This window comes from Phocoena sinus, chromosome 2 (assembly GCF_008692025.1).
Source record: "Phocoena sinus isolate mPhoSin1 chromosome 2, mPhoSin1.pri, whole genome shotgun sequence".
NCBI classification, from domain to species: Eukaryota; Metazoa; Chordata; class Mammalia; order Artiodactyla; family Phocoenidae; genus Phocoena; species Phocoena sinus.
In genome coordinates this window covers 174,207,691-174,234,385 of record NC_045764.1, presented here as the reverse complement: position 1 = coordinate 174,234,385, position 26,695 = coordinate 174,207,691, and the positions used below count along the sequence as shown (strand labels likewise).

At 35.9% G+C, this 26,695-nt stretch overlaps 1 long non-coding RNA gene, 4 other non-coding genes and 1 pseudogene across 5 annotated transcripts in view; all 6 read right to left on the bottom strand.

Annotated features, from left to right (window-relative positions):
• The window catches only part of LOC116749403, a 66,815-nt gene that overhangs the window by 38,107 nt on the left and 2,013 nt on the right, over positions 1-26,695 (bottom strand). The window contains exons 2-3 of the long non-coding RNA XR_004348595.1: positions 25,504-25,603; positions 15,070-15,156 (exon numbers count right to left, since the gene is read on the bottom strand). This is a non-coding gene — a long non-coding RNA (uncharacterized LOC116749403). The remainder of the gene's footprint in view (positions 1-15,069; positions 15,157-25,503; positions 25,604-26,695) is intronic.
• Positions 8,345-8,416, bottom strand: LOC116750236. Its single transcript, XR_004348937.1, has one exon. It is a non-coding gene; the product is annotated as a small nucleolar RNA SNORD113/SNORD114 family (small nucleolar RNA).
• Positions 10,683-10,765, bottom strand: LOC116750242 (annotated as a pseudogene).
• On the bottom strand, positions 12,681-12,752 carry LOC116750241. Its single transcript, XR_004348941.1, has one exon. It is a non-coding gene; the product is annotated as a small nucleolar RNA SNORD113/SNORD114 family (small nucleolar RNA).
• Positions 14,313-14,382, bottom strand: LOC116750219. Its single transcript, XR_004348926.1, has one exon. It is a non-coding gene; the product is annotated as a small nucleolar RNA SNORD113/SNORD114 family (small nucleolar RNA).
• LOC116750237 lies at positions 16,694-16,765 on the bottom strand. Its single transcript, XR_004348938.1, has one exon. It is a non-coding gene; the product is annotated as a small nucleolar RNA SNORD113/SNORD114 family (small nucleolar RNA).

Sequence of the window (26,695 nt, the reverse complement as noted above, 5' to 3'; positions counted from 1 at the left end):
ATTAAAGACTAAAAACCATACGATCATCTCAATAGATGCAGAAAAAGCTTTTGACAAAATTCAACACCCATTTATGATTAAAACTCTCCAGAAAATGGGCATAGAGGGAGCCTACCTCAACATAATAAAGGCCATATATGACAAACCCACAGCAAACATTATTCTCAATGGTGAAAAATTGAAAGCCTTTTCTCTAAGATCAGGAACAAGACAAGGATGTCCACTCACCACTATTATTCAACATAGTTTTGGAAGTCCTAGCCATGGCAATCAGAGAAGAAAAAGAAATAAAAGGAATACATATGGAAAAGAAGAAGTAAAACTCTCACTGTTTGCAGATGACATAATACTATTCATAGAGAATCCAAAAATTGCCACCAGAAAACTACTAGAGCTAATCAATGAATTTGGCAAAGTTGCAGGATACAAAATTAATGCACAGAAATTTCTTTCATTCCTATACACTAATGATGAAAAATCTGAAAGAGAAATTAAGGAAACACTCTCATTTACCAATGCACCAAAAAGAATAAAATACCTAGGAATAAACCTACCTAGGGAGACAAAAGACCTGTATGCAGAAAACTATAAGACATTGATGAAAGAAATTAAAGATGATATCAACAGATGGAGAGATATAACATGTTCTTGGATTGGAAGAATCAATATTGTGAAAATGACTATACCACCCACAGCAATCTACAGATTCAATGCAATCCCTATCAAATTAACAATGGCATTTCTTATGGAACTAGAACAAAAAATCTTAAAATTTGTATGGAGACGTAAAAGAGGGAAAAAAACGGAGCGGGAGGAATCAGACTCCCTGACTTCAGACTATACTACAAAACTACACTAATCAAGACAATATGGTACTGGCACAAAAACAGAAACATAGATCAATGGAACAAGATAGAAAGCCCAGAGATAAACCCATGCACCTATGGTCAACTAATCTATGACAAAGGGGGCAAGTATATACAATGGAAAAAAGACAGTCTCTTCAATAAGTGGTGCTGGGAAAACTGGAAAACTACATGTAAAAGAATGAAATTAGAACACTCCCTAACACCATACACAAAAATAAACTCAAAATGGATTCAAGATCTAAATTTAAGACTGGACACTATAAAACTCTTAGACAAAAACATAGGAAGAACACTCTTTGACATAAATCACAGCAAGATCTTTTTTGATCCACCTCCTAGAATAATGGAAATAAAAATAAAAATAAACAAATGGGACCTAATGAAACTTATAAGCTTTGGCACAGCAAAGGAAACCATAAACAAGACGAAAAGACAACCCTCAGAATGGGAGAAAATATTTGCAAATGAATCAACAGACAAAGGATTAATCTCCAAAATATATAAACAGTTCATGCAGCTCAATATTAAAGAAACAAACAACCCAATCCAAAAATAGGCTGAAGATCAAAATAGACATTGCTCCAAAGAAGACATACAGATGGCCAAGAAGCACATGAAAAGCTGCTCAACATCACTAATCATTAGAGAAATGTAAATCAAAACTACAATGAGGTATCACCTCACACCAGTTAGAATGGGCGTCATCAGAAAATCTACAAACAACAAACGCTGGAGAGGGTGTGAATAAAAGGGAACCCTCTTGCACTGTTGGTGGGAATGTAAACTGATACAGCCACTGTGTAGAACAGTATGGAGGTTCCTTAAAAAACTAAAAATAGAATTACTATATGATCCAGCAATCCCACTACTGGGCCTATAGCCAGAGAAAACCATAATTCAAAAAGACACATGTACCCCAATGTTCATTGCAGCACTATTTACAGTAGCCAGGTCATGGAAGCAACCTAAATGCCCACTGACAGATTAATGGATAAAGAAGTTGTGGTACATATATACAATGGAATATTACTCAGCCATAAAAAGGAATGAAATTGGGTCATTTGTTGAGACGTGGATGGATCTAGAGACTGTCATACAGAGTGAAGTAAGTCAGAAAGAGAAAAACAAATATCGTATATTAATGCATGTATGTGGAACCTAGAAAAATGGTACAGATGAACCGGTTTGCAGGGCAGAAGTTGAGACACAGATGTAGAGAACAAATGTATGGACACCAAGGGGGGAAAGCCGTGGGGGGGTGGGGATGGTGGTGTGATGAATTGGGCGATTGGGATTGACATGTATACACTGATGTGTATAAAACTGATGACTAATAAGAACCTGCTGTATAAAAAATCAATAAAATTCAAAACAAAACAAAATTGAGTTATTTGTAGTGAGGTGGATGGACTCAGAGTCTGTCATACAGAGTGAAGTACGTCAGAAAGAGAAAAACAAATACCACATGCTAACACATATATGGAATCTAAAAAAAAAAAAAAAATGATACTGCTGAACCTAGCTGCAGGGCAGGAATAAAGAGGTAAGCACAGAGAATGGACTTGATGACATGGGTGGGAGGGTGAAGCTGGGGCGAAGTGAGAGTAGCATCGACTTATATACACTACTGAATTTAAAACAGTTGGCTGGTGGGAAGCAGCAGCATAGCACAGGGAGATCAGCTCGGTGATTTGGGATGACCTAGAGGGGTGGAACAGGGAGGACGGGAGGGAAGCTTACAGATTGACTCATTCAGTGATTCACTAACAATAAAAAGTAAACACACAAAAATCCCAAAATTAAGAACTCTGATATTGCTAAGATCAATGTATGAATCTCAAAGTCACACACATGGATATGGGGACATGTGTGTGCATTATGGCTGATTCACTTTGTTGTGCAACAGAAACTAACATGGTATTGTGAAGCAAGTATACTCCAATAAAGATCTATTTAAAAAAAAAAGTCAAAGACCTCAACAGATAGCTCACCTAAGAAGATATACAGATGGCAAATAAGCATATGAAAAGATTCTCCACATCATATGTCATGAGGGAAATGCAAATTAAAACAATGAAATACCACTACACACCTATTAGAATAGATATTTGGCAGCTCCTTACGAAACTAGACACCTTCTTACCATACGATCCAGAAATCACACTCCTTGGTATTTACCCAAAGGAGCTGAAAACTTATGTCCAGACAGAAACTTCCACATGGATATTTATAGCAGCTTTATTCATAATTGCCAAAACTTGGAAGCAGCTAAGCTATCCTTCAGTAGGTGAATGGATAAACTGTGTTATATCAAAATAATGGAAGATTATTCTTCGCTAAAAAGAAATGAGCTATCAAAGCCATAAAAAGGTGTGAAGGAACCTTAAACACATATTACTAAATTTAAAAAGACAATAAGAAATGGCTATGTGCTGTATAATTCCAACACTACTACATTCTGAAAAAGGCAAAACTAGGGGGACAGTAAATGGAGAGGTTGCCGGAGGTTAAGGGGAGAGAAGGATGAATGGAGCACAGAGGATTTTTAGGGCAGCAAAATATTCTGTATGATACTATAATGGTGGATACATGTCATTATACATTTGTCCAAAACCACTGAATTTACAACCAAGAGTGAACCCTGAGGTCAACTATGGACTTTGGGTGAAAATGATGTGTCAGTGAAGGTTCATCAATTATAATAAATGTACCCCTCTGGTGCAGGATGTTGATAATGGGGGAGGCTATATACATGTAGAGCCAGGGGGATTATGGGAAATCTCTGTACATTCCTCTCAATTATGCCATGAACCTAAAACTGCTCTAAAAAAATTAAGTATTTTAGAAAAATAAGCAACATCTAAGAAGAAAAAAACAAAAACAAAAAATTTGCTTTTCATCAATTGCAACATTGACTCATATAAAATTGTCTTTTATGTTTCTTACTCAAAAGTGTAAGAGCTTCGATCTATTTAATTTTATTGGAACTCAGCATTTCTAAATCATATTAGTTTTGTTCCTTATTTAATTACATACACTCATAATTGATCCATTCAGGACATTCCTTGTCTTCATTCATTTACATATTTTATTCTGATTTAGTTAAAATATAATCTATACTCAAGAACCTCAACAGACCAAGAATAAGAACTGACACTTTCTCAGTTCTGCTATATGATCATTTCCCACAGAGGTAATAGGGTAATTTTCTTTTTCTAATAGATCTCACAGCTATAAGGCTTAATCAGAATTTCAGATTCAGACACCCCAGGATACTCATCATTGGTTTAGGCTTGGCACTCTTTTTCTTCATTCATTTGCACCTTTATTGATTGACTCATTCAGTGATTCACTAACAATAAAAAGTAAACACACAAAAATCCCAAAATTAAGAACTCTGATATTGCTAAGATCAATGTATGAATCTCAAAGTCACACACATGGATTAATTAACTTCCTTGCTTCTTAGAAATTCTGTACTCATGGCAGATCCATGCTTACTCCTTTTCATTTAATTTGTCCCTATTTTAAACATGATACAATAAATGACCATGAACCCACAATCTTTACCCCACAATAGGAGCCCTGACAACATCAACCATCTTCTTATGTGCTCTCATTAAAGAGTCAATAGCCTAGGTCACTTGAGGAAATTTAAATTAGCTGTGGTACAAAAATACAGTGGAATAATCATCCACTCTGAAAGGGATGAAAATGTCCTCCATCTTATTTTCTTTCACAGCCCAACTTAGGTTGAGTAGATGTCACTTGTGCAGGATTGGATTCACTTAAATACTTCTTTCATGGCACATTTTCACCAATAGTCCATGCTAGACCCTACTTTGTGTATTTATTTATCCATTCATTGTTTTATTTATTCATTTACTTTTGTATTCATGAATAATTTGAACATCAATTTATTTTTCCAGAGAAAACACAATATGATCAATCCATCAACAACTCAAAATGCAATACAATTAGATACACATGAACCTGAGATAATGTGGGAAGAGCCTAGTTTGATTTTTCTTTGTCTTAATATCAGCAAGGAACAATAGGACAAATGAGTCACATTGTTTTTTAACACATGTTCCTCTTTGGTCCATGCTTTACCTAGTGGTCCTCAATGGGGGCGATATTGCCCCCAGAGGACATATGTCAATGTTGAGATATTTTTGGTGGTCACAATGGGAGAGGGGGTCAATACTGGCATCTAGTTAGTAGAAGTCAGTGAAGTTAACAAACATTCTACAATGCACCGGACAGCGCTCCAACAGCAATGAGTTACCCAGCTCAAAATGTCAATAGTGCGAGGTTGAGAAATTCCACTTTACCTTCTTCAAGATAACTGGTTGAAAGATGACTGTATTTATACATTCACTCATAGTATCACCAGTACCACTGAACATAGAAACTGGATCAGACATTTCAATGGTATTAACAGCTGCTCATGTGCTCATTACTCCCAGACATAACCAATTAGATCATATCTCCTTATCTTCAATAAGCAAACAGCACTGCCCAAATAATGCAGAACAACATTGATTTCCAGGTATTTATCTCTATATGCTACTGACTCAAATAGATTCATGTTGGAACTGAGTATTTCAGAAAAATATTAATAATAAAAAATATATTAAACATTCATAATTGGGCCACATATGGCTCTCCTTGTCTTCATTTATATATATATATATATATATATATATATATATATATATATATATATTTCTTTGTTCATTAATTCACTTACAGTAATACAATCCAGACCTACGAACCTTAATAGCCTAACAAAATCCTAAATATTATTAACTTCTGCTGTAAGTTCATTTACCATATAGGTATTAACTAGGTCTCTGGCCTCAGAGTTATAGGGTTTAATCAAAATCATTGATCCAGGCACCCCAGATATTCACTGGTCCAAACTTGGAGCCTTTTCCATTCATGCATACTTTTGTTTACTGATTCTCTCATTAAGCCACTAATAATAATAAAGTCAATGTGTAAAAATAAAATTTAAAAAACTAAAAACAATATCCTAGAATGTTACGAAGCTCTATCTATAGGTTTGTTTTCCATAAAACTAAGAGGCTACATCTTTTTTGCAGCAGATCTCAGCATTATACATAGAGATTATCAGCTGACTTGCTTCATGCCAATCCCATATTTATACCTTGTCCATGCTTGTCCTTCTTTTATTTAATTTTTCCACATTTTAAAGATGGTAGCTGTGGTAGCCAGCCTCCAAGATGGCACCCAATGATCCATGAGGCCTGGTATTCATAGCCTTGCACAATCTCCTCCCATATTAAATCATGCCTGGCCTCTGTAACCAACAGAATACTTGAGAGAGTGATGGTGTATGACTTCTGAATTTAGGTTATAAATACACTGAGTTTTCCACCTCCCTTTCTCTTGTATTTATTACTTTTGGGGAAGTCAGCTGTCATGTTGTAAGGACACTCAAGCAGTCCTGAGGAGAGGCCCATGTAGGGAGAAATGGTGGCCTCCTGCCAACAACCAGCACCAACTTCCTAGCCACGTAAGTGAGCCATGGAGGCAGATCCTCCAGCCCAAGCTTTCATATATCTACAATTCTACCTGACATCTTGACTGCAACCTCACGAAAGACCCTAAGCCAAAACTGCCCACTAATCCTCTCCTGGAGTCCTGCCCCATAGCAATTGTGATAGGTAACAAATACTTACTGTTGTTTTCAGCCACTAACTTGTAGGGTAATTTGTTACACAGCAATAAATGACTAATACAATACAATGATCAACCAACCACTGTCATATCTCACCATGAGGACATTAATACTATTTTCTCTTCTCCTATCTACTCCCCCTTCAAGGAGTTATGGACTAGTTCTTTATCACTGAGGAAAGGTTTAAATTAACCATGGTATAAAATAAAATAAAATATTAAAAACTCTGAAGATGAATAAAAGCCCTCCATCATTTTTAATGAATCTCAGTTGCCCTTAATTGGATTACATGTAAAATTCGGTTAATTACCATTATTGGTCCCTGCATGGCATACTTTGATTTTATTTATGTATTTAGTATTTTTTCCTTTAACATAATGTCAGGGTGAACAAATCACCTTCACCAAGGACATGAATTGTGACTGTTGTCTACCAGCTTCTCTAGACTCCTTACCCAGAGGTAAAAACTAAAACCTTATGACTATTGAATAATTAAATCAGCTATAGTGCTTTCATTCTGTGACGTGAGATGCACATTTTTATAGAGAATGGAACAAGATAAATTTAACTATTTTTAAAGAACTGGAGTCATGAGGTACTAGATTAATCATAAACCTTGGTTCCTATCACTTTCTTATTATTGAATTTTCATATATCGACTTGTTTACTGTTTAGTTTTTAATTAACGTAGTGAATGCTGTTAAGTCTGCCACCTAACATGAGAATAATTAACGTAACTGGTACTTCTATTGATCTATATACTCCCTAGCCACACAGTTCACAGCCCCATTCATCTTTTTTAAAGGACCACATTCATGCATTGCTCAGAGTGTACCATGAAATATTGGTCCAAGATTTACCCTAATTTTTCATCCACTGACTCACTCATGTTTTTCTCTTATTTAAATACTCAAAGAATAATGTGATCATTTATTCATCTTTTTAAAGAAAGAGTAAAACCCACCAGTATTCAGAATTGAAATACCATTTCATGCAAATGCTGACATGCTTTGTCCAAAGTAAAATAAGGCTAGATTTCTTTTCTTTCATCTAAAATGGTGTAATCATTATCTTTGTTTCATGATGCCTGCTCCTCACTGACCCACGTACTACCTTCTTTTAAATAATTGAGCAAATGTGAACTCATTCATTTATTCACTTTTAACAACACATCCGAAATGAATGCAAGCCAAGACCCTGAAAGAGAATATTAACAAATACTAGTTTCTGTCCATACACTCATTGTCCACAGATATAACTTGTTAGATCCTTTCTTGTTTTTTAAAATAATAGTCAGTGAATAGAATTGATTTCATCACATATACTATCATATTCCCAGTATTAGTCCATGCTTGGCCTTCTTTCAATTAGGCACTTATTTAAACAACTATTTCTAATGTAAATGATTTGTTCCTTTTCTAAATAAACTAACAACAAACTACCCAACACCAACCCCAAAACAACATGGACTCCTGGAATAGAATATATCCCATATGTAGAACAGTTAAGAGAGACTTGATCTATTTAGGTTATGAAACTCAGTGCTTCAGGAAATAATATATTTAAATAATAATCCTTGTTTCATTGCAGACTTGAATCATTGGTCATCATTCATTTACACTTCTTCATTTATTCTTGCATTGCTTCACTTACAATACATTTCACAGGCATTAAGAACTAAACCTCAAGAACCACATCCTTGACTACTCCTGACTTTCGCTGTAAGCCCCTCTTCCACAAAGGAAATAAACAAGATTTTTTTTTTCTAATAAATCTCAAAGTTACAGAGCTTAATCAAAATCTTTGATTGATACATCTCAGAATACTCATCATTGGTCTATATTGGGTATCTTTTTCTTCCTTTTTTATGCATTGTTTATTCCTTTATTCATTGATTCACTAATAATAATATAATCAATTCTCATGAATCAAAAAGTCCAAGAACAACATCCTTGAATATCACTAATAACTGTCTATATGCCTATTTTCCACAGTACTAACAGACATTTTTTGCAATATATATATGTGCTTTTTGCACATATAGGTTAATCAGCATCCTTGCTTCATATCAGTCCCATTGGTCCATGCTTGGCCCTTTTCATTTAAAGATGACGCAGTGAATAACTAAGGGACCCATAATCTCACTCCACAACTAGAACAATTTTTTCCATCTTCTTATGTGCTCCTCCCTCAAAAAATTAATAGCTTAAATCTTTATCAATGGAGCCATACTTAAATGAATTGCACTACAAAAATAAAACACAATGTGTTTTATTCTGTCACAAAGTGACGGAAACGCCTGCATCGTTTTTAGTGGACTTTAAGAGTACTAAATCAGGGCTTCCCTGTGGCACAGTGCTTAAGAATCCACCTGCCAATGCAGGGGACACGGGTTTGAGCCCTGGACCGGGAAGATCCCACATGCCACGGAGCAACTAAGCCCGTGCGCCACAACTACTGAGCCTGTGCTCTAGACGTCGCAAGCCACAACTTCTGAGCCCGCGTGCCTAGAGTCCGTGCTCTGCAATGAGCCCGTGCTCCACAACAAGAGAAGCCACCGCAATGAGAAGGCTGCGCACCGCAACGAAGAGTAGCCCCCGCTCGCCGCAGCTAGAGAAAAACCGCGCACAGCAACGAAGACCCAACGCAGCCAAAAATAAATAAATAAATAAATTTATTTTTTAAAAAGAGTACTAAATCAGATTAATCAATCATAAATCCCAGTTCTGGTCTATGTTGGTGCTATTTGGTTTTATTTATTAATATACCCAATTATTACTTTGAAAACTTTAAGCAACACCCATAAACCAACCGCCCAACCCAAGAACATAAGCTCTGTTACTTACATCACTCTCTTCTGTCCTTACCCACCAAATTTGTAAAAGCCAAGATCTTTAGCATTAGATAATGATTAAATCATCTGTAGTACGTTCACTTGGTGAAAACACAGACTTTCCAAAAAAGGAAAGAGCCTATAGTTAGATTTTCTTTAATGGGAGTTACTTTTTCAGTATTTGATTAATTATAAACTTGGGTCATTTAATAATCTCATCATTGCCCAAGAATGGCACTCTTTATTTGTTGATTCATTTAATTTTTATTTTTAAATAATACAATGAATACCAATATGAGAATAAGAAGCTTCATCTGTCATAAATTGTGTCTACATACTCCCTATTCATAAATTTAACAGCTTGGTGAGTGCTTTTAATGGATCTCACTTGTGCAAAATTGGATACATGTAAATCTTCGTTCTGTGGTATATTCTCACCAATTCACACAATTTTTTCTGATTTATATATCTAGTGATTCATTTATTGATTCACGTATATAACTAGGCATGAAATAAATTACCCATTTTTCTAAAGAATTTCTCCATGTGAATTTCTATATCAGTCCCATTGGTCCGTGCTTGACCACTTTTAGCCAAAGTGGGGAGAAACCCAGAATTCTCGTTCTTTATCTGGACAACATTTGGGTATAACTGGAGTAATCATTACCTCTGGTTCATAACACATGTTCCTCACTGGCCCTTCCTTGGCCTTCTTTTGAGTAACTAATCTATATATAAAATACATTCCTTCATTCTCTTATAACAACATATCAATATCAATGAAAAGCAAGGCACTGCATAAGACCACTGAATATTACTGCTTAGTGCTCCATGGACATAACTGACTAAATCCTCTTGATTTTTTTAAAAATAAGACTCAGCGAATAGAGTTAGATTAATCCTAACTCTGATCATATGACACAGTCTCAGTATTGGTTCATGTTTGGCCCTCTCTCAATAAGACAATTATTTAAGCAACTCTTTATGTAAACTTTTTTTTTCTCCTTTTCTAATTAAAACAACCAAACCAGCAATGAAAGCAGCAACCTGGACTCTGAGGTATCTCTGTCTATACTGTCCCTATGGAAGGGTTCAGAGCTTTGATCTCTTCATCTATGGAACCCCGTGTTTCAAACAGGCGCTAATAATAACCTTTATCACATAATTTCATAATTGGTCTCTGTGTGGCCCTCCTTATCTTCACTCATTTACATATTTCTTTATCCATTCATGAGTTCATTTCCCAGGGAGTTTACCTTCTGCTTTTTACTCAATAGACCACAGATTTTGAGATAGGAATTAATTACAATTTTGGATTCAGACCTAACCCCCACTCTAGGAGTCATCATTGGTCTAAGCTCAGCACTCTTTTTCTTCAATACTTTATCCCTTTGTTTATTGATTCATTCACTAGTCCAATAATAACACAATCACTACATATAAATTACAGAATCTTGAGAATAAGATCCTTGAATGTTACTATGATCTATCTATATGCTCATTTCCTATAGAGCCAATAACACTAGATCTCTTTGCAATGACCCTCAATGTAGGACATATGTCCTTCCTCTCACTGAGATCTTTTGAAGGGAAAAATGTTGATATCAACTGGCATGTAAATATAAAAGAGAGTAGCAAACATCTCTGAAAATGTGTGAAACACTTCCATCTTTTTGTAGGAGTCATCAGTTGTGCAGAAGTGAATTAAACATCATTACCTATGGTTCATAAGCTATTCTTGTCATTGGTAATGTACAGCCTTCTTTAATTTTATACTTTTATCGAGCCATGTATTTTTTTTAATATTTCAGTGAGCACAAATGAACAAATTCCCCTAACCAAGAACATAAACTTTGAATGTTACCCACCTTGGTATGTATGCTTCTTAAACAGAGAAGCATTAGCCAAATGCTTCTTCATTAGATATGATTAAATCAGTTATGGTGTGTTAATTCTGAGGTGAAAAGCAGGCTTTAATGAAAAACCATGAATTTAGGTATGTTTAGAGGATACGAACTGTAGAGTTCTAGATTAGACCTAAAACTTGTTTCATTTCTTTGACCCAAGAATATCACTATTTTTTATGTACTCAATTATTTAATTTTCATTTTAAGCAATATAATGAACACCACTGAATCCACAGTCTAACCCACAAGTCAGAACTTTAACTCAGATTTCCTTTTTAATGACTCTTTCTTGTGCAAATTGGACAAATTTTAATCCTTGTTTTTCATGGCCCAAGCTTGACTCTTCTTTATGTATTCATTCACTCACTCACTCATTCATTCATTCAGTTAATTACTCATGGAGTAAGTTCACCAGCTGCTCATTATATAAAGAAAACAGAAAATGCTAAATTGGGCAGCAACCCAGAAACAAAATACTATTATGTGCATCTGTCTACGTGCACATTATGCAAAACAGGAAAAGCCTAGAGTTTTTTTAAAGTATGGAAATCAACTGTGTAAAACAGGATAATCACTATGCTTATTTCATAATAGAGCTCCTCATTGGTGTGCGATTTGCATCTTTTAAGGAAAATATGAATCCATTCATTCACAAACAGTAACGTGTAATTATCATATGTCACTATTTTAATTATAACCCACCGGACAAAAACTTTCCAATAATATTAACATGTGATCATATACTCACAGTCAACCATCTTAAATTAATCATAACTCTCGTTATAGGACATATTCTCATCACTGGCCCATGATTTTTTTTCCATTAGATATTTAATTATTTGTGCAAACATTTTGCCCTTTTCTTAACAAAATAAATGATCAGTAACCCACCATCAATCCGTAATAACAACATTCAATCTTGGGCAGACTTGTCTGTTTGCTCCCTGCTGAAAGAGGTAAAACCTTGATATATTTATTTTCCTAGACCTCAGTGCTTCAGAAATATTTGAAAACATACTCTCATAATTGAACAGTGTATGGCTTTCCTTGTCTTTCCTCATTCCTTCGTGTCTTTCTTTACTCATGCATTGTTTCATTTATAATAAAAAAAAATCCATAGGGAAGGTGGGAGGGAGACGCAAAAGGGAGGAGAAATGGGGATATATGTATATGTATAGCTGATGCACTTTGTTATACAGCAGAAACTAACACACCATTGTAAAGCAATTATACTCCAAAAGAGATGTTAAGAAAAAAAAAAGCCATACCCAAGGAACACGTAGCCCAAGAACAGGATCCTGAATATTCCTTTCTTATGCCACAAGCACCCTTACCATAGAGTGAATAACTAGATCTCTTTTTATAACGACCTCAGAGCTCTAGAGTTTAATCAGAATCCTTAATTCCGACACCCCAAGACACTCATCATGGATCCAGACTTTGCATTTTTTGTCTTCTTCATTCATATCTTCCTTTCTGGATCATTTTTACATGCATAAATTATAATACAATCAATATCCATGAATTATAAATGCCAAGAACAAGATGAGTGATTGTTACTAAGGAAGGTCTGTTCACACTTGTCCCACAGAACTAATACATTTAATGTCTTCTTTCAATGCACCTCTGTGTTGCATGTACAGATTGATCAACAGTTGTGCTTCATAGCAATGCCATATTGATAAAAGGTCTTTGCTTGTCTCTTTACCTAATTTGTCCATATTGTAAAGATGGTAGAATAAAAACTATGAACCACCATCTTCCCTCACAACTAAAACAATGTAATTTTCTTCCTATGTTCTCCATCCTCAACAGGTAAATGACCTTGATCTTGATCAAGGAATGGATTTCTAAATATATTTGGGGGTCAAACTAAAATGGGATATTATGTGGCCCTAAAAATGATTAATCATGAACCTTGGTTCATAACATTCCCATTCTTGGTCGATGTTTGGTGTTCTTTAATTTTATTTATATATGTAAAACCAGTTTTTAAAGAATAACTCCTTAAAAATCCATGAACAAGCTCCCCAAATTAAGAACATGAACTTTAACAGTTATTTATATTGGTCTCTGTGCTCTTTACTGACAAAGGCCAACAGCTAAAATATTCGCCATTAGAAAATGATTGAGTTGGCTGTGGTATGTTCATTCAGTAAAGGAAAAAGCCAGTTCTAAATAGTCTACATTAGATGTTTTTAAATGGATGTGAGCTCTGCACTGCCAGATTAATCATAAACTTGGATCATATCACATTCTCATTATTAGTGCAAAAGCTGCAATCCTTTTTAATTTATCAACCTATTCTATTTTTAATTTTAAGCTATGTAGCAACAAGCATCATTGAATCCAACACCTAACTCAAGAATCAGGCTTTTAAACATTACGGTGCGTGACTGTATACTCCCTGCTCTTAGTTAATAGCTTACTAATTATTTTCACGAACTTTGTGCAGAATTAGATAAATTTTAAATCTAGCATCATGGCACATTCTCACAAATAATCCTAGCTTTATCTTACTTTATGACTGTACAAATCCTTTCATTTATTTATTTAATTTTCAATGGAATAATCTGACCAGGATTAGTCATTAACCTTACTTCACATCACATGCTCCATACTTGTTCATCGTCTGCCCTTTTTTAAATAATCATTTGAGATACAATCATATTAATTCAATAACTTATAACCATAAATAATTACCTGAGAATCTATACCTGAACACCAAAAATGCTAACAATTGCCCACAGGCTGATTACCCACAGAAATACATGACTAGATCACCCTCCCACCAACCCAGAATGCCAACATGGACACTCAGGTGTAACCTGTTTTGTCTTCATTCACTTACACATTTATTCATTTATTCATTTATGCACTCATTGATTCATTTACATCAATACACACCATAACCAGGAACAACTAAGACCTAAGAACAGATCCCAAGTTGGCTCTGAACTCTATTCCCCTAGAGGGAAAAACTAAGTCTTTTTCTAATGGACCTCAGAGTTAGGGTTTAATCAAAATTCTTGATTCATATACCCCAGAACTCTCATCATTGATCCAAGCTCTTGTTTATGGATTGTTTATGCCTTCATTATTTACTGATTATTTCATTCATGGTTTCATTGAGTTAAAAAAAAATGATTCCCGTGAATCACAAAAACCCAAGAGCAAGATCTTTGAATATTGCAGAGAGCTATTACAGCTATTTATTCCCCACAGAGCTAGCAAATGAGATCTATTTTCAATTGGCTCTCAGTGTTTCACATATAGATTAATCAATAACCTTGCATCATGCCCATCCCATGGGCATGTAGTTTTACTACTCCCTGCTTACTCATCTTTCATCTAATTTCTTCATCTTTTAAAAGTACTACAATGAACCTACTATCTTACCCCACAACTAGAGCACTGACAATACTTTCTATCTTTCTAGGTGCCCCCTCCTCCATGATTTAACAATCTAGACTGTTATCAGCTGGAAAATATTCTTAAAATGTTGTGCAAAAATAAAATGGAATATTAAGCAACTGTGAAAATGAATGCAAAACCCTCCAACTTTGTTTTTAATGGATCTCAGTTTCACTAAAATGGATCAGTCTTAACCCATGGTTCATTACACTTTCTCAGCAGTGGTCCATATGTGACATCTTTTGATTTTATGTCTGCAGTAGCCACTCATTCCTTTGAAACAATTCCATGGACCACATGAATTACCTTCAAACCAAGAACACAAACTTTTTTACTTACATGAGTCCCTTTGCTTTTTATCCACAGAAGTGACAGCCGAGATCTTCATCATTGGTAATGAATAAATCAGATTGGGGTATATTGAATCTGTGCAGTAAAAAACAGATTTTAGAAAACTGAAGAGGCAGTGTAGATTTTTTTTAAGAGACCTTAGTCTTACTGTAACAGATTTATCATAAAATCCCGTTTTCATCACACTCAGTTAGCCCAAGAATGGCCCTCTTTTTATTTATTTTTTAATTATTAATGTACATAATATGATGACAACTGCTAAATTTACATCCTAGTAGAATAATTAAGAACTATGCCTGTTCCAACTTCTTTCTATTAAACCTTACTCACATAGGTAAGAGCCCATATTACCTTCTTTATAGGTCTTCCTTGATTAGAATGAGGTGAATTTACATCATTGTTTCTTGATATATTCTCACCATGTTTGACCTTACTTTATGACTTTATTCATATATTTGTTTATTTTTTATTTATTTACTCATGGAATAACTTGTTCATTTTTTCAAAGCAAATGCAAAATGGTCTAAAATACTATTATAGGTAACTATCTCTATGTCTCTTTACCCAAAGTGGGCATAGCTCAGTCCCCTTTTATTTATACGCATGGCAGAAGAGTACAGTGAGATTAATAAACCATTTTTAATGACACAATATACTCATCGGTCCATGTTTGCCCTCTTTTAAATAACCTCTTCCTTCATTCACTAACAATAATATCACTTACATACCTCAGGTAACGATCCTAAATAACACTAACGTCTGCCCATAAACTCAACACCCACGGACTTCCCCGGTGGCGCAGTGGTTAAGAATCCACCTGCCAATGCAGGGGGCACAGGTTCGAGCCCTGGTCCAGGAAGATCCCACATGCTGCAGAGCAACTAAGCCCGTGCACCACAAATACTGAGCTCACGTGACACAACTGCTGAAGCTCGCGCACCTAGAGTCCATGTTCCACAACAAGAGAAGCCAACGCAATGAGAAGCCCACGCACTGCAACGAAGAGTAGCCCCACTCACCACAACTAGAGAAAGCCGGCGCGCAGCAATGAAGACCCAATGCAGTCATAAATAAATTTATAAAAACTCAATACCCACAGAATAACAACTAGATGTGTTTTTCAAAAATGATACTGGTTGAGACAAACTGATTTAATCATAACTCCTCTCATGTCATGAATTCTTAATATTGGCCCATGCTTGATCTTCTTTAATTAAGTAGTTCTGTAATCGATTATTACGTTTCCCTTTTCCCCCCTTTCTTAATAAAATTAACAACCACCAACCCAGAAACAACACTGACTCTTACATAGAGTTGCCCATAGTTCCTGATCAACATGTTAAATGCCTTGGACCCTTCATCTATTAGAACTCAACTCTTCACAAATGTTTTAAGAATAATCTGTTTTTCATCAGATACTCTCATTGTCGGTGGTTATCTTGCCCTCTTTGCCTTCATTAAATAATGCATTTATTTATTTACTCATTACTGATTCGCTAATAAAAGGATCTATACCTAAGATCTATCAAAGCTAAGAGCAAGATGCCTGCATTCCTAACTTCAGCTACAAGTTCATGTCCCACCACAGCAGGAAATTAGGTTTGTTTTTATAATGGACCTCAGAGTTATGGGGTTTAATCAAAATCCTTGGTTTGGACACCTCAGAGTACTCATCAGTGATCTAGGCTTGGGCCTTTTTTCTTTATTCATTTATACATTTGTTTATTAATTCATTCATTGATTGACTAATCATTAATCAATATCCATTAATCACCACAAAGCAAGAATAAGATCTAAGAACATTACCACCTTCTGGTTTATGCTCATTTCTCTCAGAACTAATACACTCTTTCTACAATGGACCCCATTATAGCACATATGGATCAATCAACAGTCTTCATGCAAACCCAAACTCATCAGGGCCATTCTTGGTCCTTTAATCTTTCTTTAATTTGTTCAAATTTTAAATGTGCAACAAAACAATCCAGGAACATCTCATTTTACTTCACTAACAATTTTCCAGCTTTCCTTGTGTTTTGCCTCTCGATAGATTAGAAACCTAAATCTTTATCCCTGACGAATGTGTAAATCAACAGTGGTAAATAAATAAATAAAGCAAAATAGTAAACAACTGTAAAATGAATGAAGCAACCTCTTTTATCTTTTTTTTTTTTTTTTTTTAAGTGGACCTCACTTGTTCAATCTTAGGTTAATCTGGGACTTCCCTGGCGGGCCAGTGGTTAAGACTCCAAGCTTCCAACGCAGCGGGCATGGGTTCGATCCCCGGTCAGATAACTAAGATGCCACATGCCACAGGGCATGGCCAATTAATTAATTAATTAATTTTAAAAATTGAAGAAGAAACAAAGTTGGGTTAATCTAATATTTCATTTCATGGCACATCTTGCCAGTGCTCAATTTTGACCCTTATTATGTATTTATCTATTTGCTTATCTATCATTTACTTTGATTAGTCATGGATTAATTTAATCATATGCCTGTCGTTAATTAACAAGAGTAAATCCAAGCTCATATAACTCAATATCATAAAAACAAACAACCCAATCAAAAAATGGGCAGAAGGGGCTTCCCTGGTGGTGCAGTGGTTGAGAGTCCGCCTGCCGATGCAGGGGACACGGGTTCGTGCCCCGGTCCGGGAAGATCCCACATGTTGCGGAGCAGCTGGGCCCGTGAGCCATGGCCGCTGAGCCTGTGTGTCCGGAGCCTGTGCTCCTCAACGGGAGAGGCCACAACAGTGAGAGGCCCGCGTGCCGAAAAAAAAAAAAAAAGGGCAGAAGACATCAATAGACATGTTTCCAATGAAAACATACAGATGGCCAACAGGCATATGAAAAGACACTCATAACGCTATTAGAGAATGCAAATCAAAACCACGATGAGGCATCACCTGTCAGAATAGCTATTATCAAAGAGTCTACAAAAATAAATGTTAGAGAGGAGGTGATGGGAATGCAAACTGGTGCAGCCACTATGGAAAACAGTATGAAGATTCCTTAAAAAACTAAAAATAGAACTACCATATCATCCAACAATTCCACTCCTGCGATATATCTGGAAAAAATGAAAACACTAACTGAAAAAGATATATGCACCCCAATGTTCATAGCGGCCCTATTTACAATGGCCAAGACATGGAAGCAACCTAAGTGCCCATTAAGAGACACATGGATAAACAAAATTATACACACACACACACACACACACACACACACACACACACACACAGCAGCAGCAACGTGGATGGACCTAGAGAATATTATGCTTAGTGAAATATGTCAGACATAGAAAGACAAATACTATATAACTTATGTGTGGAATCTAAAAAATAATACAAATGAATGCATATGCAAAACAGAAACAGATAATAGAAAACAAACTTGTGGATATATTGTATAGCACAGGGAATTATACCCACTATCTTGTAATAATTTATAATGGAGTATAATCTGCAAAAATACTGAATCATTATGCTGTAGAGCTGAAAATAATATAGTAAATCAACTATACTTAACTTAAAAAATAGTAAGCCCACAAGCAGCCCAAACTGAAACATTATAACATGAATTTATCTGTGAACCTTAAACAAACAGGTTGGAGCCTAGACTTCATATTCTTTACATGGACACCAGCAGTGAAGGATGTACTTGCTTTATAACTTAAAAGTGTTCATCACTGGTCCATGATTTGCCCCCTTTTAAATAACTGACTGTGACATAAATGTATTCATTCATTCCCTTACAATCCATAGCTTGGAATCCAAAGAAACTGATCAAAAACTCTGAAAAAAAGAAACAAAATTGAGTTATTTGTAGTGAGGTGGATGGACCTAGAGTCTGTCATACAGAGTGAAGTAAGTCAGAAAGAGAAAAACAAATACCATATGCTAACACATATATATGGAATTTAAGAAAAAAAAAAAAAAGGTCATGAAGAACCTAGGGGTAAGACGGGAATAAAGACACAGACCAAAAAAAACAAAAAACAAAGACACAGACCTACTAGAGAATGGACTTGAGGATATGGGGAGGGGGAAGGGTAAGCTGTGACAAAGTGAGAGAGTAGCATGGACATATATACACTACCAAACGTAAAATAGATAGCTAGTGGGAAGCAGCCGCATAGCACAGGGAGATCAGCTCGGTGCTTTGTGACCACCTAGAGGGGTGGGATAGGGAGGGTGGGAGGGAGGGAGACGCAAGAGGGAAGAGATATGGGAACATATGTATATGTATAACTGATTCACTTTGTTATAAAGCAGAAACTAACACACCATTGTAAAGCAATTATACTCCAATAAAGATGTTAAAAAAAAAAAAACTAATATCTGTCAACCTGTTCATTTCCTACAGAGATAACAAACTAGATCTTTGTTGTTGTTTAATGAACTCAATGAATAAACTGGATTAATCATAATTCTTATCATCTGACACAATCTCAACACTGGCCCTCTTTAATTTTCTTATTTATGTAAATATCTTCCCTTTTTAAAAAAAGGAATGTCAGTGCCTTTTTTAATGGACTTTAGTGCTTCACAAACATATTAGTAATAGTTCTTGCATCATTGGTCCATGCTTTGCCCTTTTTTCCATTCATTTATACACTTGTTTAATTTATGCATTGATTCACTTAAACAGTAATAACATAATCAATACTCGGGAGACTCAAAGTCTAAGATTAAGACCTGGCGAACTTCCTAATCACTGACTAGAGGCTCATTTCCCACAGAGCTGAGACTGGATTTTTTTTTGCCGTGGATATCAGTGGTGCCAAAAGGATTGACCAATACCATTATCACTATGCTGTCTTCATTTGACACTTGCCATGCTCGACCCTCTTCTATTTAGTTGGTTAATTAATCAGCTATTTGTCCATGTCATTTTCTTTAAAAAAAAAATAATAAATTAATTTAAAAATTTAAGACTAGCAACACACCACCAATCCAATACAACAGCACTGATTACTACACACATCTGTTCATATGTTCATTACCCAGACGGATTAACCACTTTACATTGTTTTTATGGGCTTTAGTGCTTTATTTAAAATAATCCTTGTGTCAATATACACTTTAATATTTAGTGTGTGCTTTTTCCCATTTTTCTCATTCATTTATCCATTTTTCATTAATTGGTCCATTAGTTGACTAATAATAATACAATCAATACCCATGCGTCAGAAAAACATAAAGGAAAAGATCCTTGAGTATCCCTCTCATTAGTCTATAGCAGTGCTGGCCAATAAAAATATAATGCAAGCCTCCCATATATTTTAAGTTTTCTAGAATCTATATTTTTAAAAAGAAACAGGTGAAATCAATTATAACTTTATATTTTATTTAATCCAATAGATCTAAAATACTATCATTTCAACAAGTAATCGGTATAAATAACTTACTAAAGAAATATTTTATGGGCTTCCCTGGTGGCGCAGTGGTTAAGAATCCACCTGCCAATGCAGGGGACACGGGTTCGAGCCCTGGTCCGGGAAGATCCGCCGTGCCGCAGAGCAGCTAAGCCCGTGCGCCACAACTACTGAGCTTGAGCTCTAGAGCCCGCGAGCCACAATTACTGAAGCCCGCATGCCTAGACAACTAGAGAAAGCCCAGGCACAGCAACAAAGACCCAACACAGCCAAAAATAATAAATAAATTTTTTTAATATTTTTTTAAAAAAGAGAAGTATTTTACACTTTTTGGTACTGACTTTTCTGAATTTGGTGTGTGTTTTCCACATAGGTCACATCTCAGTTCAGCCTAGCCATGTGCTCAGTACCCACCTGTGGCTAGTGGTCATTGTATTGAACAGCACTTGTCCATAGGCTAATTTCCCACAGAAATAGGACACTAGATGTCTTTCTATAATGATCAATAACATATGAATCAATCAACATTCTTGCTACATAGCAATTCCCCACTCATCATTGGCCTGTTTTTAGCCCTCTTACTTTTAATTTGTCTATATTTCAAAGATGACACAGTGAACTCTTCTGAGCCTACCATCTTCTTCCACAATAGAACACTGATAATATCTCTTCACCTTCCTATGTGCTACCATCTCAACCAGTTATTAGCATAGATCTTTGTCAGTGGGGAATGTCTAAGTCAAAGTCACAGTGGATATAACATGAGTATGGAATAGTCAAATGCCAATAACATAAATTAAATGGCCTTGGTGTATTTTTAATGGAATTAAGTAGTGTTGAATTAGATTCATCACGATTCTTGGTTCATATCACACTCTAAACACTGGTTCATGCTTGGTCTGCTATTATATTAACAAGTGATGAATGAAGCCATTTGTTTCTTTTAAGTAATACAGTCAACGTCCATGAGCAAACCATCCAAACCAAGAACAAGGACTCTGACTGTCACTTACATCGGCCTCCATGCTCCTTACCCACAGAGGTAAGCCCTTCATCAGTTAAGGATGGCTGATCAGCTCTAGTGTGTTCATTCTGTAGAACAGAAATCAGGCATAAAAAAAAGTGAACAGTATTCGATGTAAACTTTTTAAATGAATGTTAGTTGTGAAATACTGAATTAACCATAATCCTTGCCTCGTGCTTGGCCCTCCTTCTCCCCTTTGACCACAAACAATACTCCATTTTTTAACTAAATTAATGACTCTCAACGTTTATATCAATGAACATCATTGAACTGATCACCTACAAGAAGGAGACGAATGGCGGCCATTACCGACATCCACCTTTGTTCTCCCTCTTATACAGGTGACAGCTGCAGGTAGGAAAGCTCACATCTTTGGCCCAGCAGACTTGGAATGAACTGCTTTGTGCCTCCCATTTTCTCCCTTTGCAAGTTGGGGTGTTTCCAACACAGTACGTTTACCATGTGGGGACAGATAACCCATCTCTTATTTATAAGTCTCTGAATAAAGAAGAGTCACATCCAAACCAGAAGTGAATCAAGATGCTCTGGATTACAAACTAAAGCACTGGTTTCATGGACTTCTGGGATATTTTGAAGAGAGAATGATTGTGTTTCATGTAGGAACATGAAGTAAACATTTCTCACCAGTTGGGAGAAATGGGGTAAGTTATGTCATTTTTCAGCAAATATCCCCTCTCCCTTCCCTATCCTCTATAGGAAGACTGTCCTTCCCCACACCACTGATGCTGTGCCATATGACTTGCATTGCCCAATGGAGTATGAGTGGATATGACTTAAACCACGTCAAAGCAAAGTCTTTAAATGTGCAGGGGTGGTTTTGCTTGCGCTCTGGAGCTTCAGGCTTTCACTGTGAGAAGAGCATGGCCCAGACGCTACAACTCCTTTATCTAAGAACCTTGAAAAAGAAGGCAAGTTGGGCAGATGTGAACCCAGCCCACAGCCTGGAGCACAACTGCTGCAAGATACCCACAGATCCATATGTGAGAAATAAATATTGTAATTGTTGTAATAATTGCTGTTTTTTAAGTCAATGATATTGTGGGTTACTTGTTATGCAGCACTGCCACAACAATGACTAACTCATACATTTCCTTCCTCTTATTTTTAAGAATTTATTCATGTATTGGTTTTTGTATAATATAGTCAATGAAATCACCATGAATGTACCATCAAACCTAAGAAAAACTATAATTTGTATCCATATCTATGATATATGTATATATAATATGTATGGATATAAAGGATAAGTAGATAAATCTTTGTAATTCTTACCCATAAATGGAGAGGAACAAAGACCTTTATAAAATGAGTTTCAGTTGTTCAGAAATGTATTAATATAAATATTTGGTTCGTGATATACTTTCTTCATTGGTCCTTGCTTAGTCCTATACGTATATTGACAATTAGGTACATATGTCTCTATGTTCCTCACCAAAAAATGTAAAAGAGATGTTTTATTTATGGACCACAGTTATCATTTATGTATTAATCACAAATGTCGGTACATGTCATACTGTCTTCCTTGCACCACACATGGACTCTCTATTATTTATTATTCATTTTTTGAAATAAATAATAATATAATGAATATCTGCAAAACCTCTATTCAACTCACCAGCTACAACTTTGACAATAAAATTTTTGATCTTCTCTCACCAAAATACGTAGATCTTCAATATTAGAGAAATGTTCACATAAACTATGGGGCACACATTCAAAGTAGTACTTCATAGTTGATAAAATAAATGAATAAGCGTATGTCTATTTTTCATGAACCAAAGACTTTTTTGCCAGTGAATCTCAGTTGTGCAGAACTGGATTAATTATGATCTTTTTCTCATGGTATATTCTCATCTCTGGCCCATAATCAACCCTCTTTATTAATTTATATATTTAATTATTCATACCTAATAGTCAAGAAACTCTCATTAACCAACCATCCAATGCAACTAATAGAGTAGCCATGATCCACATATGACTATTTAAGTTCAAATTAATAAAAATAAAGTAAAATTAAAAATTCAGGTCCCATGAACACCAGCCACAATTTTTTTTTTTTTTTTTTTTTTTTTTTTTTGCGGTACGCGGGCTTCTTACTGTTGCGGCCTCTCCCACTGAGGAGCACAGGCTCTGGACACGCAGGCTCAGCGGCCATGGCTCATGGGCCCAGCCGCTCCGCGGCATGTGGGATCCTCCCGGACCGGGGCACGAACCCGCGCCCCCTGCATCGGCAGGCGGACTCTCAACCACTGCGCCACCAGGGAAGCCCCCGGCCACATTTTAAGTGCTCTGTAGTCACATGTAACTAATGGCTACCATATTGAACAGAACAAATTACAGACCATGTCCATCAGTGCAGAAATTTCTATTGGACAGCACTAACATACATTCTTTACCCTTAGGTAATAGTCTAGAACTGTTTCTAATGAAGCTAGAGGGAATTAATTATAATTCTTAATCATTGGTCTATGCTGATTCTCTCTGGTTTGAGTCGATCATTTCTAAAGGAGTTTTAATTAGCAACCATAAACCCAGTCTCATACTCCACTGGTAGAACACTGACGTTATCTTTCATCTCCTTTTGTGCTCCTTGCTGAGTGAGTTAATAAGCTAGATCTTTCTCCATGGAAGGATGTTTAAATAAACGAGGTACATGTACACCGTGAAATACAAAATATCTGGTAAAAGGAATGAAACATACTATTTTTATGGCAGTCAAGAGCACAGAACTAAATGAACTGTAATCCTCTAATCTTTAGGTCTTTCTCATCACCAGTCTCCGTTTTGGCTTCTTTGTACTTTATACATTTACTAATTTTTTTAGCACTGAAATTAACATGCAACACACCACCATGTAAAAACAGGAATAATGAATATCTGCTCCTTAACCAACACATACTTTAAATGGACCTGGAATGTACACAATTAGAATAATTTTAATTCTGGAATAATGAATCATTATCGGCCCATGTATGCCCTCTTGTTTTATTCATTAATTTGTTCATTCATTCATTTACTTACTTATCAACACCCTTAAGCCACTTTCCAGCTGAAGATTTAAGAATGTCAACTATTACTTACATTTTATTTACCTTATCCACCCAAATAAGAATCAAAATTCTCATAAATGTTGTATGATTATATAAACTATGGTGTGTCCATTTCATGCAACAGAAAGGAACCGTTTCAAAGAATGAACAGCCTGGATCATTTTTAATGAGTCTCACTTGTGTAGAATTGAATTAATCAGCCTTAGTGTATGAAACATTCTCCTCATTGGTCTGTGCTTTGCCTTTTTTAATTTTATTTATCCCTTTTAAAAAATCCTGAAAGAACACCCATGAATCTTCCCCAAAATATAATAAACTACCAATTCTTTTCATTTCTATGTGCATCTCTGAGTTAACAGTCTAAACTTCACCAACAGGAAAGTGTTTATATAAACCGTAGTGTATAAATAGTAGAATGCTATTAAAATACATGAAATAGTACAGAATTTTTTTGTTGTTTTAACGTCCCTCAAATTTGCAGAATTGGCTAATCATAAGTCTTGGGTCGTGATACATTTTCTTCATTAGTCCACGCTTGACCTCTTTGATTTTATTTATGCATGCATCCTTTACTTTTTAATAAATCAGTAAAGATACCTGGGCATACCATTCACCCCAAGAATAAGAAAAAGTAACAATTATATTTATATAAACATACATTATTAATGTATAATGTAATTATACATACACATATATAAAATTAACATAATGAGTCATATATAATCATTTGTTTTTATCTGCTCATTTACTACACAGAGAACAGCCCAGTTATATTATTTTTCAATTTGCTGACAGTTATGCCAAAGGAGATTCATCACCCGGGTTCATGACAGAGTCTCATCGTTGGTCTATGCTTGGACACCTTTGATTTTATTTGTGTCCATTCATGTTTAATAGCGCATACACACCCATCAACCAACCACCCAACCGTAAAACAACACTAACCATCACTCACGTCGGTTGGTCCATGGCTCATTTCCCATAGAAGTCACAGCCAAGATCTTCATCAACAGAGGGTCATTAGACCCACTCTGGGGCCCCCATTCTGTGGAACACAAGGCAGATATTCAAAAGGATGAAACAACCTAGATATTTTCTAACAGCCGTCGGGGGGGCCCCCATTCTGTGGAACACAAGGCAGATATTCAAAAGCATGAAACAACCTAGATATTTTCTAACGGCCGTCGGGGGGCCCCCATTCTGTGGAACACAAGGCAGATATTCAAAAGCATGAAACAACCTAGATATTTTCTAACGGCCGTCGGGGGGCCCCCATTCTGTGGAACACAAGGCAGATATTCAAAAGCATGAAACAACCTAGATATTTTCTAACGGCCGTCGGGTGGGCAGCATAGTATTAATCACATGACACAGTCTCCTCATTGGCCCAAGCATAGCTCTCACTGTACATATTTCTCCATTTAATAACCGTATTCATTACAATAAACATGTATGAATTCACCACCCTAATCGAAAACAAGAATAATGGCTATTACAAGCATCTGTCTCTATGCTTCTAACTCAGAAGAACCAGCCCAGATCTTCTTCCTAATGGACTCGGCTATGCAGAATTGAAGTAATAATCATCTTTGATTCCAGATATAATCTCATCCTTGTTTCCTACTTGTCTTTTTTATTGTTTTTACTTATTTTTTGAAACACAGTAACCACACAGGAGCTCAGCACTAACCCACAACAGAAACATCGATTAGTACTTATAGACCAATGGTAAGAGAGGTAAGAGCTTTGGTTTCGTTGTTTTAAGTACTCCACCATTGTCCATAAATGGATTCACCTTAAGCCGTAAGCCATAAAACATGATCTTTGGTGGTCTGCTCTTGGCTGTCTTTCATTTTGTCATGTATTTTATTGTCATCTAATTCATTCCTAACCATATATCAAGAACACCTGAAGCCACCATTCAGCCCAAGACCAATGACTGTTCTGTCTACCTGTTAATATGCTTCCTACCCACAGTCCCAACAGCCTAGAACCTATTGGTGTTCGTACTATTCTTTTTAATAACTACTGTTGTGTAGAACTAGCTTACTCATAACACTTGTCTGAAAACACATTCTCATCAGTGGTGTGAGCTTGGCTCTCTTTAATTGGATCTGTGCGTTCATTCGTTTGTAAC